The following is a 15,167-nucleotide window of genomic DNA, read 5'->3' as shown; positions in this document are numbered from 1 at the left end:
TTTGCAATCACAGGTCATTTCAGAGAGAGAGCATTCCTATGGGCTGTTCATTCAACAGAGGCAGCTGTCAATCACTCGCAAACTCCGATCAAACGGTCAAACTAGGCAGCGCTGATCAAATATGAATCAATATTCTGTTACTGTAATGCCTATTACTCGCGTTGTGTACTGTTTAGCTGTGAAATGAGAAAGTTTGGTCCGACTGGTGGGCGGTGCTTGGTATTTCCTCAACTGATCTCAACATGGCTTTCTAATTTTACAGCTAAACAGTGCACTACAAGATGTTTCTAAATACATTTGAGGCGAGAAGTATGCATTACAGTAACAGAATATTGATTCATATTTGATCAGCGCTGCCTAGTTTGACCATTTGATTGGAGTTTGCGAATGATTGACAGCTGCTCAGAGACGGCAGGCTCCAGCTCGGCTCTTACTGCTTGTTTTCCTCCGGTCTGTGAAATCTTGCAGATGTCATCAGTAGCACCGGAGGACACCAGAGGACACCGAGGCACATGATTTTTTTTTCAGATTACCTTTCTCATGCACTACTGTCAGGATATAGTGATCGTTTTATACATTTACAAAAAATTGTAATCATAATTTCTACCTACTTCAGCTTTAATGAAAATGTGCAGGATTATTAAGCCTTTAAGGGTTGGGAATTATTTGTTGAACATTATTCCCGCTTGTAGCATGTCCGCTTAAATGCTTACAACAATAATACTGCAGCTAAATAAAAAAAAAGCACCTTCCCTGCTGTTAAATAACAGAAAAAAATGGCATCACTGAGCATTAAGAGACAACTTTTGGCTTGTTTTTATCCTCAAAACTCGTCCAGCTGTTGCCACATCTGTGCTGTTGTTGTTGAGCCCTGTAGGGGGCTAAAGCACTATTAACGTGTCTATTTGGATAACAATTTGCTGGAATGGTTTAATGCACCTTGAGGCCACCATACCTCGGCTGCAGAGCGTGCAATGGGCGTGCGCACAACCCGGAGTGGTGCTGCGCGCCCCCGCCTGCGTGTGAGAGAGGAGAGGAGAGGACCAGCAGAGACTGAGGAAGAGGAGAGACAAGTGCAATAGAGGCTCGGCTCTGAACGGGACTCCGCGTTAATACAGAGACGGTATCTATCGCTGCTGCGTCGCAGGAGACCGAAGACGCACAACAGGCTCCGTGTTTCTCTCCACCGTGGGAGGAGATAATAAAGGTAAGGTGAGCTAAATGATGCCATTCATAACAAACACGTGTCGTGTGCAGCTTGTACAGTTCACTGTCAGGAGTTTGTGTAGAGAGGAGCAGCAGCAGCAGCCGTAGTGAGTTGGAGATGCTGTGAGGCTTCCCAGTGTCCTCTTTACAGCTTTCCCTCATGCAAAGACACCGGGGGTTGTTGTTTTTTGAAGCTGAATCTCTATAAAAAATGATGTTCAAGACACATTTAAGCTATATGTGTTAGCTGTTGGTTATCAGTGAGAGCAGGTGCAGGTGTGCATACTGTCTGTCAAATCAAGGTTTGACACACAAGATGCTGTGATGAATCATTCTCACTTGTCTTCAGATCTGAACCTTTTGACATGATCTGTCCATTGCTTCATGATGCTCACATTACACACTGTAAGTACAGATAGATAGATAGATAGATAGATAGATAGATACTGTAGATATATACTGTAGGTAGATAGATAGATAGATACTGTAGATAGATAGATAGATACTGTAAGTACAGATAGATAGATACATAGATACTGTAGATAGATAGACAGATAGATAGATAGATGAATAGATACTGCAAATAAATAGATAGATAGATAGATGGATAGATAGATGGATAGATACAGATGGATAGATAGATAGATGGATAGATAGATGGATGGATAGATACTGTATGTTGTTTTTTTGTCCTGCTGTTTTGATGAAATAGCTGTCCTCTTACACACAAAATCCCTCATGTCCTATAAGCTGATTTGCTCCCCACATATTTAATTCCCTTCACATTTCATATCACACAACAAGTCTTGTTTTGACTGACCAGTCAGTTTGTTTAGTCTAATTTCCCCTCATCATCACACTCAATCTGATTATAACCCCCCGAGATTCACCCATTACATCCCATGCCATTTACCATACGAGCCAAACAATTGCTTTACAGAGGAGAAAAAAACAACTCACATTCCCACCCAAATCCTGTGCTGACTCCCCTCCTCCTCCTCCTCCTCCTCCTCCTCTTCCTTCTCTCCTCCTCCTCCCTCTGTCTCCCCTCGGTCAAAGCTTCAGTCAAGGGGGAGCTCACCATCATGCAACCCCGCACCCCTCCCCTTCCTCCGCTCATCCCCAGACACACACACATGCTTCAACTGCACACTTTCTCTGCCTGCTCCGATAGCCATATTAATACAATGCTAATGACCCCCTGCTTTATTGTGTGTTCCTACTTTCTCTCTGAATGGGCTGACACACTTTCTAGTAATGTTTATTCACTGCAGGCAGACTATTGTTAATCTGTCTAAGAAGATAACAATATCCCCACTATCCCTGCCTTATGTCTCGTTTGCATTAATTCACAAACAGGCGGCAAAACGTGTGATACCACTTTTACGGATCCCTTCTGAGGGTCTCTTCGGTCCTATCTGGTGAGTCAGGGTGTTGCTTAAGCCATGAGAGCCACTACTCTACAGCTACTTGAGCTCTACTGACAGCACATTTCAGACTCATTTGACCAATGTGGAGGAATCGGGACGAGATAGTGACCTACATTGTGCTGCCGTCTTTACTTTCACCCTGAGCGCAAACGGCACTAGGCGGGGAGATTTGCATAACTAAGGGATTATCATGACACACGTTGGCCGGAGTTATTGTGAGAGCACCAGTCAGTCACACTGCTGACCTAAAACCATGCAGTGGCGGGCAGCTCAGCTCTGCTTGCGGGGGCTATGGGAAAAGCTTGGGTGTTGGAGGGAAAATGCCACTAATTTCACCCTGTGGGCTGCAGAAACACGCAGACTATTCTGCTAGAAGTGATCAACGCTCCTTCTGTGAGCGGCCGTCTGTGGCATCATGAACTCCCCCAACCACAGGACGGGACAAAGTGTCTCATAGATAGAAAGACTTGTTCTGTCTCACTGGTGGTGGTGATGATGATGATGACATCATTTCTAAGAGGAACTGATCTGAACTCGAGAGGCTTTTATTTGGTGATTCATTCACCAAGGACGCACTTCATTGATGTCGTAGAAAGGAATTTTAAAAGATGCGAATATTAAAATGAATTGAAGTCAAAGTAGGAGACAGTTAAAGTCAATAGACAGTAGGCTAGTTTAAACAGAATAAACTCAAAGTCCTCTCTGTTGTATGGCTTTGAAAGACTTGGGTTACTTTTGTAGTTTTGACCGTCAAAAATGACATCCAACAGGGCAAGAGCTGAAATGATTTGTTTTTATCAATCAATCGATTAGTTGCTATTTTGATAATCAAGTTATCATTATAGTAATTTTTCAAGCAAAATTGTCAACAATTCTCTGTTTTCAGCTACTCGAATGTGACAATTGTATGCTTTTATTTGTCATAAATGATTGTAAACGGAATATATTTAGGATTTGGACTGAAAGTCTAATAAATCAAGCAATTAGAGCCCACGGTTTGGTTTGTATGACGTTTTTATAGTCAACAGATCAATCGATAATGGAAACATTATCAATAGTTTCAACCCTGGATCAGACAATCAGTTTGTAAACAAGCCAACAGATTATCTAAACCACTTTATTTGGAGGTAAAAAACTGCAAATGAACACACCTGAAAAAATTGGTAATAATTCTTCATTGCACAGGAAAACTGTGTGTGTACAACTACAATAAGTACAGTAGGTCAAAGGTCAACCAGTGTGTTGGTCTGTTAACAATGATTGATGTTTACAACGGACAGTTTGAGCAATAACTTTACAGTTCGCATTGTTTTTCTCTTCCAAATAAGTTTATCTAACGTTGTGGTTTGTTTACAACCTGTATGGTCACCTGACTGCTTCCTGCCCTGTGTGTCTTCTTTTTAGCGCCGTTGCCATGTTATTAGATATCATCAGTAAAGTAGAAGTGATTCAGTTAAGTGTCTCCTCAGTCTCAGTCTTTCCACCATTCTCGTGATGTCACAGGCTAGGGTACTGCAACATGGTGGTGCTCTCGCCACGAAAGATGAAACAAAGCTTCTTTTTTCTTTTAAATGCTGACATTTGTCATGTTTGTTATACTATAATTCATTAGAGTGGAAATCCATTTAGTAAACCAGCTTAACTTGGTTGACAGATTCACTTCCACTTTGAATACAGTGTTATCATTACAGGTTAGTCTGGTCGCACGAACAGGCGTATAAATGACAAGTAATTTGCAAGGCATTTAGCGTGCAATAAGAATGCCGTTCTTGCTTTTGACGTGTCATTTGTACGCCATGTAACCTGTACTGAGTCCAATGTAAACGCATCTGCGTAAATATGCTACGCTCAGAGCTAGTAACGTAGAATAAAAAGCGAGAAAAACTGCTTATGGTGGGCGATAGGGGAGGTGGATGGGTCCAACAAACGCAGGACTTTCAACCAGGGGACTGATGTTTTGTTTTGTTAGTTACGTTTGTGACGTCCATACTTCTGTTACGTTGTTTCCGGATGCATTTTATTTAGTTATTATTATGTACTTATTTTGCCACACCATGACATTTTTCCTAAACCTAACAAAGTGGTTTTGTTGCATAAACAGTTTGTTTTGTTGTGTGGTGTACAAATGACACGTGAAAAGCCTAAAATGCGTCATCGTGACACATGGAATGTCCTTGTAATGAGGTGTCATTCATACGCCTTCCCATGACATCGGGTTTTACTGGTAGCAGTTATTGCCAAAACTACAAAACTTTTGCCCAAGTTGAAGAAAACTTTAGTCCTTTAAAAAGTGCTGCAGCGATGTATTTTTCATTGAGAGTGGCACACAGTTAAATAAGGCCCCATCACAGGTGACTGCAGCTGATTGACTGAATGATTGACTGTGTCCCGGAGACACGTGTACTCGCCCTGAGCGGAGACGATCCAGCAGCCGTCGTGAATAGGAGTGCTGTGCTGCTCAGCTGTGATGAGGCGAAATCTCCGGGGACTGATGGAGGCCCATGCCTATCCATTAGTGTCACCGCGGTGTGGGTGTTTCGTCCCAGTGGGCCAGTCACACACAGCAGCGCAGCACACTGACATCGCCTGGACCTCCTTGTCACAAGCATGTTCATCTCATTTTGGGACTGATGAGCGCCTCATTAGAGGACCACAGAAGGAATGCTGTCCCCCCCCCCATACTTCATGGCTGCTTGAACACTTGCCTTGGTTGTAATTTGGACAAATGTATGCAGGGGTAGATGAGTACATGCAAAGAAGGACATACATGTCCATTATTACACACACTTTCTCTCTCTGTGTGGGGCCTGTGAGGTTGCAAGCTGGTGGGTGCAATTAGAGTTTCACACTCAGTTAGGCAGCGGTCTCTAATGGGGATTGACACGTTCCTGCGAATCCACTCCACACAGCTGCAACTGTTGATGTTTACGTGCTAGACCTCTATTATATTATTGTGTGGAGTGGATGGTGACAGATGACTAAGGGAAATGGATATTAGATGATTTATGTGTTGCTCACGGCGAGACTGGTTTTCTGAGTAATTAGATAAAAAGATGTGGAGATACTTTGCTATTTTTTAATCTCCTGCAACAAAACAGCTTCAGTGATTTATACTGAGCTATAGCTTAAATGATTTGTGGGTCAATCGAAATAGAAAATGAATCAGCAGCATCAATCGATTAATCGTTTAGGTCATTTATTAAGAAAACTCCAGTTACAGCTTCTCAAATGTGAGGATTTGCTGCTTTTTCCCGTTTTGTGTCATTGTAAATTGACCATGACTGTTGGTCGAACAAACCAATCACTTTGAGGACGTCACCTTTGATTCTGAGAACTTGTGACAGGCATTTTTCACAATTTCTGGCATTTTATAGACTCACTAGATTCATCAAAAAATAATAGACAGCTAAACTGAATGAAAATAATGCTTAATTGCACCCCTATGTTGAAATGATTTGGTAGTTTAAAGCTACGTTCACACTACGAGTGGTGGCCGGTTGAAACAATTTGTTGATTAATCAATTAGTGATTGAAAATTTATCAATTTTGAGAATCGATTAATCGCTTGGGTTATTTTTTTTAAGCAAAAATGGCCAAAATTCTCTATTTCTAGCTTCTCAAATGTGAATATTTTCTGTTTTTTTTAGTCCTCTATGATAGTAAACTGAATGTATTTGGGTTTTTGATAGAGCAGCAATGATTAATTGATTAGTTGTCAACTGTTAAATTAATCACCAACCTTTTTTGATAATCTATTAAACGGTTTGAGTCATTTCTTTAGGAAAAAAGTCAAAATTCTCTGATTCCAGCTTCTTAAATGTGAATATTTTCTGGTTTCTTTACTCCTCTATGACAGTAAACTGAATATCTTTGAGTTGTGGACAAAATAAGACATTTGAGGACGACATCTTGGGCTTTGGGAAACACTGATTGACATTTTCTGTCATTTTATAGACCAAACAACTAATCGATTAATAGAGAAAATAATTGACAGATTAATCAACAATGAAAATAATTGTTAGTTGCAGCCCTAGTTTAACTTGAATATGTCAACTTAGGTTCTGGGAAATCAGGTAAATAATCAGCAGAATCATCAGTAATGAAACATGCTTTCAGTTGCAGCCCTTTGTTAATCACATGTACTGTTTTATACGAGCTAGAGAGCTGTACTGTTACATAAGGTTGTATTTTTAGGCAGCAGGTAATGTGGACAGATGGTGGATGAGTTGCGGTCATTGCGGATGTCCCTGGACGGCCCACTGTGATGGAATCATTACACCAGAGCTTTACACCATGACAGTCATCAAGCCCAATCATTCAAGGTTGCCCAGGGAACGCTATTATCTATCGCTATTATCGCTATTGTCAGGTTATTACACCCCTTAGCGAGAACAAAGCATTTAGAGATGCTCTTTTCTGTCCAATCCAACTGCTAGGGAGGGATGGCAATAGAGCCTCCTTTTGAAGTGGGAGGTAGGGGTAATGGGACGTAATGTTGTGGGTTTTATGTTCCCTCTCTATACCCCCAGTAGAGCGCCTGCCTGACAGGTTAACTAGCTGCATGTACCAATAGATCTGACTCCTATAGTCAACCTTGACTTTAGGGCCTTGATATGAACAAATGAAGACTTTAGATGAGCGTTCGGTATGTCTTCTGAATGCTCATAAGATGGTCTTGCCACCCACTAGACGAAGTGAAGGGAGGGAAAACTAAAAGTGGGAGTGTTTTTGAAGCCTTCATGGTTGTAGGAGGAGGAGGGGTGGATCATGTACTTCAGTCGACGCTGAGAAGGGGCAGGGGGAACAAAGGGGGTCTGTTTTCTCTGTCTGTACTGGCGGGGCGGCTGTCCTCGTCTCTTTTCTTGCAGTATAGGGGGGTGATGCAGGGTTATGCCTGAGGAGATCCACAATAGAGACTCTGGTGTTGGAGCCTCGGTTTGAACACACAGTTGTTCGTGCTGAAGAGGACTGGAGAGGCAGTCCTTTCTGTACCGGCAGCCTCGGGCCCGGTTGAAGCTCTGGCCAACTTTGGATGGGCAGCAGATGTAGGAGAGGTAGTCGGTGGCCCAGTGGCAGCACATAACAAGGGCCACTGCTTCCCTTTCCCGTCCGGAACACAACAGGAGGTGGGCATCGCTCCACCGGCAGGGTGCAGGCTCGCCAAAATTACAGAGAATTCAGGAAGAGTGCACTTGAATGCCTCCATCTTCCTGCTATTTGCATAGAGCTTAAGAGTAACTCGGCTGCACATCCCACTCTCTGTTGGCACAGCGATGCAGCCCACTTGTGTTGTCTAATGGCTCAGCAAATACATCGCCACCGCTCTTTTCCTGCTTATAAAATTAGAGGTTTAAAGAGTGCCAAGAAATCCACCACAAGCCTCCGCACTCTCACCAGCCTGTTGTTATAAACTTGTAGAAGTGGGGGTTCTGCAGAGATAAGCGGAGCGAAGAAGGCGTAGATTATCTTCGTTGCCCCAGCACATGATGCAACAGTGATTGAATCAACAGGAAAGAAGGGGACACTTTGCTGTCAGCTCATGAATAAAGTTGACATGGAGACACAAAGTGGCTTTTCCATGGTTGAGGAGGCTCGCTGACCTCGAGGTCTTATTTAGGCCAGGCCCTCTAATGCCCTCACCCTTCTGCCCCACCCTCTACCCCCTCCCACACCCCGGCTGAGGGTAAGACACCATGTTAGCAGTTCAGCAGCCTCCACTGAAGGGCCCTTAATCCAAGTGGGATGACAGCTTGGCTCTAGATGCTGTTTCTGTGGCGCTGAGACCAATGGGCTTTTCTTTCCCTCTTTTTCATCTCTTAAACCCCCCAAACACAGCCACAGGAATCCTGGGAAAAAAATTCTCCCGGAGGGAGACAAAGGAATGGGATGGTAAACAAATCCTAAGTGTAGATGTGAGATTCCTCCATTCAGCAGAAGATAAATGCACATGTCCTTTGGGATATCAAAAGCACAAAATACAATGCTGGCTTGGGTTGCTTTGTTGTTGATGGTTTTGTCCCGGTGCCACGTGTGTTGTAAAAAACATAATCTATACTCAGATAATCTTTGTCCAGGGCTTCAAAATGATTAGGGAAGATTGAGGTCAGAAAACCATTAGAATCATAAAATGTGGTGCCGCTGTCAAACCCGATCCCTTTTCCTTCCTTTACACCAATCAGCTGAGCCGTCCAGAGATCACATGTGGAAAGCGGACCAGGCCAATAGTTACCATTGACACAACAAAGAGCATCAGACATGTTTGCCAATAGACTGAGTGACTCTGCCAGGCTGATGTGTATCATTGGGAAGAGTAAACATCACTGTTTAGCCTCATTTATTTAGTATTCGAAATCTTAAGTTGTGAAATCTGTCAATTATAGGGCTGCATGATATTTTCATTGTCGATTAATCTGTCAAATATTTCCTCGATTAATCGATTAGTTGTTTGATCTATAAAATGTCAGAAAATTATAAAAAATGATGATCAGTGTTTCCCAAAGCCCAATATGACAACCTCAAATGTCTTGTTTTGTCCACAACTCAAAGATATTCAGTTTACTGTCATTGAGGAGTAAAGAAACCAGAAAATATTCACATCTTAAAAGCTGAAATCAGAGAAGTTTGACTTTTTTCTTCTTAAAAAAATGACTCAAACCAATTCATCAATTATCAAAATAGTTGGCGATTAATTTAATAGTTGACAACTACTCGATTAATTGTTGCAGCTGTAGTTAATTGATCTGTTCAGTTGATCAACAAGCATCACATTTATCAAGTAAAAATGTCAATCATTTGTTGGTTCCAGCTTCTCAAATGTGAGGATTTGCTGCTTTTCTCTGTTTTAAATAAATGCAAATTGAATGTATTTGGCTTTTTGACTGTTGGTCAGACAAAAGATCATCAATCATCTTGGACTCTGGACATTTGTTTTCACTCATTTCTAATTTTAAAATTGGTAAAAGAATCAACAGATGAATCTATGATGAAAATCAGCCTGTTCGCATGACAAGGCATATGAATGACGTAATATGTAAGGCATTTAAAGTGCAATAAGAACGCCTTTCTTGCTTTTGGCTTGTCATTTGTATGTCATGTAGTCTGTACTGACTTCAATGTAAATGCATCTGCGTAAATATGCTACAGTCAGAGCTAGTGACATAGAATAAAATGCAAGAAAGACTTCTTATGGCAGGCGAGTAGGGAAGTAAATCCAGGACTTTCAACCAGGAGACCAGTGTTCGAGGCCGGTGTTTTGTTATGTAAGTTACATTAGTGACGTTTGTCACATGTTTTTTAGTGATGTTTGTTTTTCACGTGTTTTTCGTACTTCTGTTACGTTGTTTCTGTATGTATTTTACTTAGTGTATGCACTTACATTAAGCCCAACTATGACGGTTTCCCTAAACCTAACTAAGTGGTTTTGTTGCCTAAACCTAACTGAGGATGTTAACATGCGTCTTCATAATGCCCGAAATGTCCTTGTAATGTTGTGCTTTTTATACGCCTTCCCGTGAGATTGGGTTGTGAAAATAATCATTACATGATATAGCCTTAGAAATCTTGGGTTAGGAGATAATACATTGTTTATTTGCATTGATCAAACAGGCCTACAGTAAAAATAGCCTAACTGATATGTATTTATACTGTACAGTATACTGTATGTGTGCCATGTTGAATTTGCCTTCTGTTTCTTGTAATCACACAACACAGATCACCAAACTGATATCAGTATTTCCATTATAGCAAGGACATCATTTTTTTTTTAGAGGAAAATTGCTTGTAAATTTGATTTATTAACAAAAACCCAAGGACGTTTACCATGGAGCTGACCCTGTGCCAAAGCAATTTAGGATCAATTGCGGGCAAGGGAATAGCAATCAGTATAATCTCCTTGCGGTCAGTCCTTTGCTGGTTTCTCAGCGCTGGGCGTCTTTAGGAGCTGGAAGCTGTAATTGTCACTGAGATAATTCCTTGCTGTGAGGAGGGGAGGATGGACAAATGGCAACTTCATTTATCAGGATCTCCTCTGAGGCTGGCTGGCCTGATAACCCAATCAAACGTCTAGTGTGGCTGAGAGCTGTCTGGGCCAACACTGGGCTTTTTCAGCTCTGTGTTTGCCTCTCTGTCTATGTGGAAATATCAATGAGTCTTTGTCAGTGTGCTATGGTTTATAGCCAAAGCCCCATGGTGTTAAGAGGCTAGAGTCTCTCAGCGCAGAAATGACACTTAAAATTTCAGTTTCAGAAGCAGAAATCGTCCATGTGCTCCATTTCCTGTATATTTTATCACACAATCACACCATTGTATATTTGGATCTTGGCGATGAATGACATTCCTTATATTGGTTTTAGTTGGCATTGTTCTGGCAGAGGTTGAAAAGATCCTGGTCTGAAGCCGACCTAATGCTCGGGTCTTCAAGGTTGGCTGGTTTTAGGCCTCTCAGGGCCCAAGTCACAATGACCACGTCTCTGTATGAGAGGAGCCATGGTGGACATGTTACTCAAAGGGTTTACTGCGTGACAGAGAGCACGCCTCCGCAGATCCTGTGAGAGAAAAATAGGACACTTTCACTCACTGGTCATTTGTGATGTGTCACTGAGGTGGAATTCATATAGCTCCTGCTTCTGGAGTCAGTATCTTGATTGTAGTTGACATTTCGTGGTATGTAGACGGCTCAGCTTAGAGTCACAGGGCACTCTTTAGATGTTCAGCGCCGCTTTCATGAAATGTGATTGGTGTGGAATAATAGATGAAATTGTTAATGTACAGAGGGGCTCCAGTGTGCTGCTGTACTCGCTCTTGGGTTATATGCATTTTGTCAGCTTCCTCAGCTAAATTTAAGTGCACATCTGAGGCTTTTACATAATTGTTAAAACTGATATCTCAGTAAAAATCTCAGCTGCTCTTGATTGAATGATAATAATTAAGATTGTAGTTTCCTTTCCAAAGCCAGCTTGACAGATCCTGATATGCACGGCGCTTATGGAATTACTAAAACCTGTTTTATAATCTCAGTTTGTAGCCATGTGATTTAAATAAAGGAGCAGTCGCTGCCCTGAGAGCAGATTATGTACTGATCTCTACCACTGTCTGTCTCTGAATCTCTCTGTTCCTCTGAGCATTTCCTTTCCTTTCTGACCTCTTCCTTCTATATATGTATCACTCTGAGTATATTTTATATATACAGTTGCTACACAGCTACTTGTCCATCAGAGATTTTTTTGTCAATTCTTTATTAACCCTTGTGCCTCACGAGGGACATTTTTGGCTTTTTAATTTTTGGATAATTTTGGCTATGGCATAAATAAGTCTAACAAAATCACACTAGCATTTAGTATACAGAAAATAATAATTGACCTTGTTTGCAGTCAACAGTTTTACAGACGTCTCTTTTACAATGGTGGTCTCTGGGGAAAAAGCTTTTTGGGCTGCAGGGGGATTTTTTGCTGCAATACCGCGAGTGGCCACTGGGGAAAAATTGGAAGCAAGGCTGAGCAGCGGTGCCATATCCAGGTCTTATTATACATCCATGGTCATGATGAAAGAAGCGTTTCCATATTTTCTTTCCCTTTTCTTTCTTCCCTTTCACTTGGTTTGTTAAAAGGACATTTAGCCGTATGACTCATTTGGGAATTTGAGAGAAAACATCATCTTATTTCACATGTTGTTACCCCAAAAATGTCCATATAATCATCTGGGTCCATGTTATGTTATTATATTTCAGGGATCTTACATACACTGTCTTATCCAGGGTAAGGCCTCAGGCAAACTGGTAGCATTCATTATATCCATGCATATTTTATGAATTTATAGATTTCCCTGTTTCCAACGTTGTCTTTAAACGTAGGCGTTGTTCACTGATATAGTGCCTAATCAGACCAGGATAGGGGAACTACAAGGAGGTCGGACTGATTGGATTCTCCACGGTCATCGGTAGTGAAAAAAAATCTAATTAAGCCTTCGGCGTCCCAAGTCAAACTCCCCAGGATTACCCTGGCCCTGCACCCAAAACCCAACCCTGGGAGAGGGTGATAACTAGACTCCCATAATCTGAAGCTGGGGCTGACTATCGGTGGGGGTTCATGATGAAATCCTTGCAAACCTACCAACCCAACTGCAGAGATGGCTGTCGTCACCACCGGCTCAGTAGTATGTTAGTCACATCATCCTGGAAGCAGTGAGACATAGCAGGTAAATAAAGTTGAAATCAATCATTCTGTGTTAATGTTCTATACCCCAGCAGGAAATAGCATATAGCTACAGTAACATCAGCGTGTTTTGGAGAGATAATGATAGAAAAACTGATTTCATGCAGAGTTACAGCTCACAATCCCCCACGCTTTGAAGTCAAATTAGGAGTGTGTCTGCATGGGTGGAAACGAGAACAGAAAACATGCTTTGAAAAAGCATTTAAACCCCCCCATCTCCTCATCCTCCTCCTCCTCCTCAAATCTGCCTTTTTGAGACAAAATAAAACCCTGCAAAGTCTCTTTTCCTTTTGTCCCAACTTTAGGATGTGGGTTGGATATACGCTCTTGAGTTTAGGGTTTGCTTTGCATTCACTCTTTTTTGTTTTAGTGTCTGTTGAGTGAAAGTACATGTTTACTGTGGTCATTGCTTTTTTTAACAGTCCTTGAAAACAGTCCGTTTGTGAGGAGAATTGACTCACAACAGGAGGCCGCTATTGATCAGGTGTTTGTCTAAAGGAAGTAGGGATGAAGAGAAGAAGAGGTGAGGAGGGTGAGGGGGTCAGGATGGGGTGATGAGACGGGGAAGAGCCAGTGACCAGGACGTGCTCTCCCTCTCACCAGGATGCAGACAAGTCTGAAATATGGCTCTTTTCTTTTGATCCTGGAAACAATGCACCTGCAGGAGGCCTGAGGATATGTCCTCTCCCCATGTCTCCGAGGTATCACTGACCCATGTGAATATGGGTTCAGGTTTTCTATTATCACTATATCAATGACTCTACTTGGACAATAACACCACAAAAGTTAAAAAGTTGCTCGTCACCTCTTCTTGCCTTCCCACGGGATTCGATTGTTTGTTGTTTTTCCCAGCCTGGCATCAAAATGCAGCCAGAATGAGAGCTAAATATGCGTCAAAACAAAAGTCCCCGAATTTATTTCACTCGCTCTGTTTATCTAAGCTGTGATTCAACCGAAATGGGACTTTGGATATGAATTTTCGAGTGGAAGCGGAGCGCTGGCAGCAGTGGCAGTGCCGCGTCCTTGACAGCCCTGTTGAATTAATTCCTTCCAAATGGCTGGTTTAAAGAATGAAAAGAGATGGTTTGAATAAAACCTACTACTGATCTAATGCGCCGCTATGATGGAGGTCCATTTCTACCCATAATATCTTGTGAAAGCATCCCTTTTTCTATCCCTGTGACTCATATTGTGTGGAATTGAAGCATAATGGAGTAGGTGGCCACAGAGAAACCACCCGGGACGGCTCGTCATAGCACTTCACTTTGATTGACACAACACTTCTCTTTTCACATCAGACATGGTAAAATGGTATAAAAGTGCCTCTTTTACATAACATTGGACAATTGCATGCCTAACCTCCTTCATTCACCACTGGGCCTCTGTGAATTCAAACTGGAGCAACCTCAACATATCTGTGTTTTGTAATGCTAAAATTAGCAGAATCTCTGGCATGTGCTTGATATGGTAATAGGGCAGAGAAACTGTGTTGGAGTTTTCCATTTTAACTTGGATGTTTGCCAGAATTGGCTTCTTAAATTGGACTAGAAATTTGTTGGTGTTGGCTGGACATTTAATATGGGAATATTAATTAATATAATTATTTTTTGTTTATATATGTTGCTGTCTGTATGTCCCTTTACAAGTATGTGTATGTATTCCTTTAACCTTAAATAAAATAAATAAATAAAAGAAATGGGAATATTAAATATCAATTGATAAAATTGAGCTTAAAGGTTCATTTGAGATTGTTGTGGATAAAATAATTATGGCTGTCCTCGACCAAAGAAATTCTTAGTTGACTAATTGATTAGTTGATTTAATCGACAAATCTGTAGGAATCTCAAAGCACCACTTTAAATCTTGTGTTTACCAGAGACGTGCATAAGTTTCTTGGAAGTAAATCATTCAGCATGAAAAAGCATAAAAAAATACTATTTGACTAAAGAAATCTCCATTGTATCTCCATTACTTACCATTATTTTGCATATAATCTTCCAACTTGCTTTAAAATCAACCAAATATACCACCATTCCTAGTTGCAGCATGCTTTCCTTGTCTGTTCTCATTTGCTTGGCGTCTGTTTGTCAGATTGTGTCCTTTTCATACTACTGCTTGATTGTTTTACCTTTGTCCTCTGTAATGTTATGTGATCATACATGTATGTTGATTGTCAGCTTAAAATGTTTTTGTTATGTATTCATTTCTTGCATTTACATATTCCTTAATACAGTAGCTTTTTTACTCTCTGTTTAGCTGCTTCATGTTTTGTCTGCTTTCTCCTGTTATGATTGTACATGTCATTGGCGTTATTGTTATTTTA

The 15,167-nt window shown here is 41.3% G+C and overlaps 1 protein-coding gene across 14 annotated transcripts in view; it reads left to right on the top strand.

Annotated features, from left to right (window-relative positions):
* Positions 1-1,019: 1,019 nt before the first annotated feature.
* The window catches only part of LOC141765970 (neuronal cell adhesion molecule-like), a 97,527-nt gene continuing 83,379 nt past the window's right edge, over positions 1,020-15,167 (top strand). For 9 of the 14 annotated variants that reach the window (XM_074632346.1, XM_074632344.1, XM_074632343.1 and 6 more), the window contains exon 1: positions 1,021-1,207. The gene's annotated coding sequence lies outside the window, so the exon portion shown is untranslated. Of the gene's footprint in view, positions 1,213-15,167 lie in introns of all 14 variants that reach the window. The other 5 variants (XM_074632347.1, XM_074632351.1, XM_074632350.1 and 2 more) reach the window with 3 other exon arrangements.

This window comes from Sebastes fasciatus, chromosome 4, assembly GCF_043250625.1.
Source record: "Sebastes fasciatus isolate fSebFas1 chromosome 4, fSebFas1.pri, whole genome shotgun sequence".
Lineage (NCBI taxonomy): Eukaryota > Metazoa > Chordata > Actinopteri > Perciformes > Sebastidae > Sebastes > Sebastes fasciatus.
This window is presented reverse-complemented; position numbering and strand designations above follow the sequence as displayed.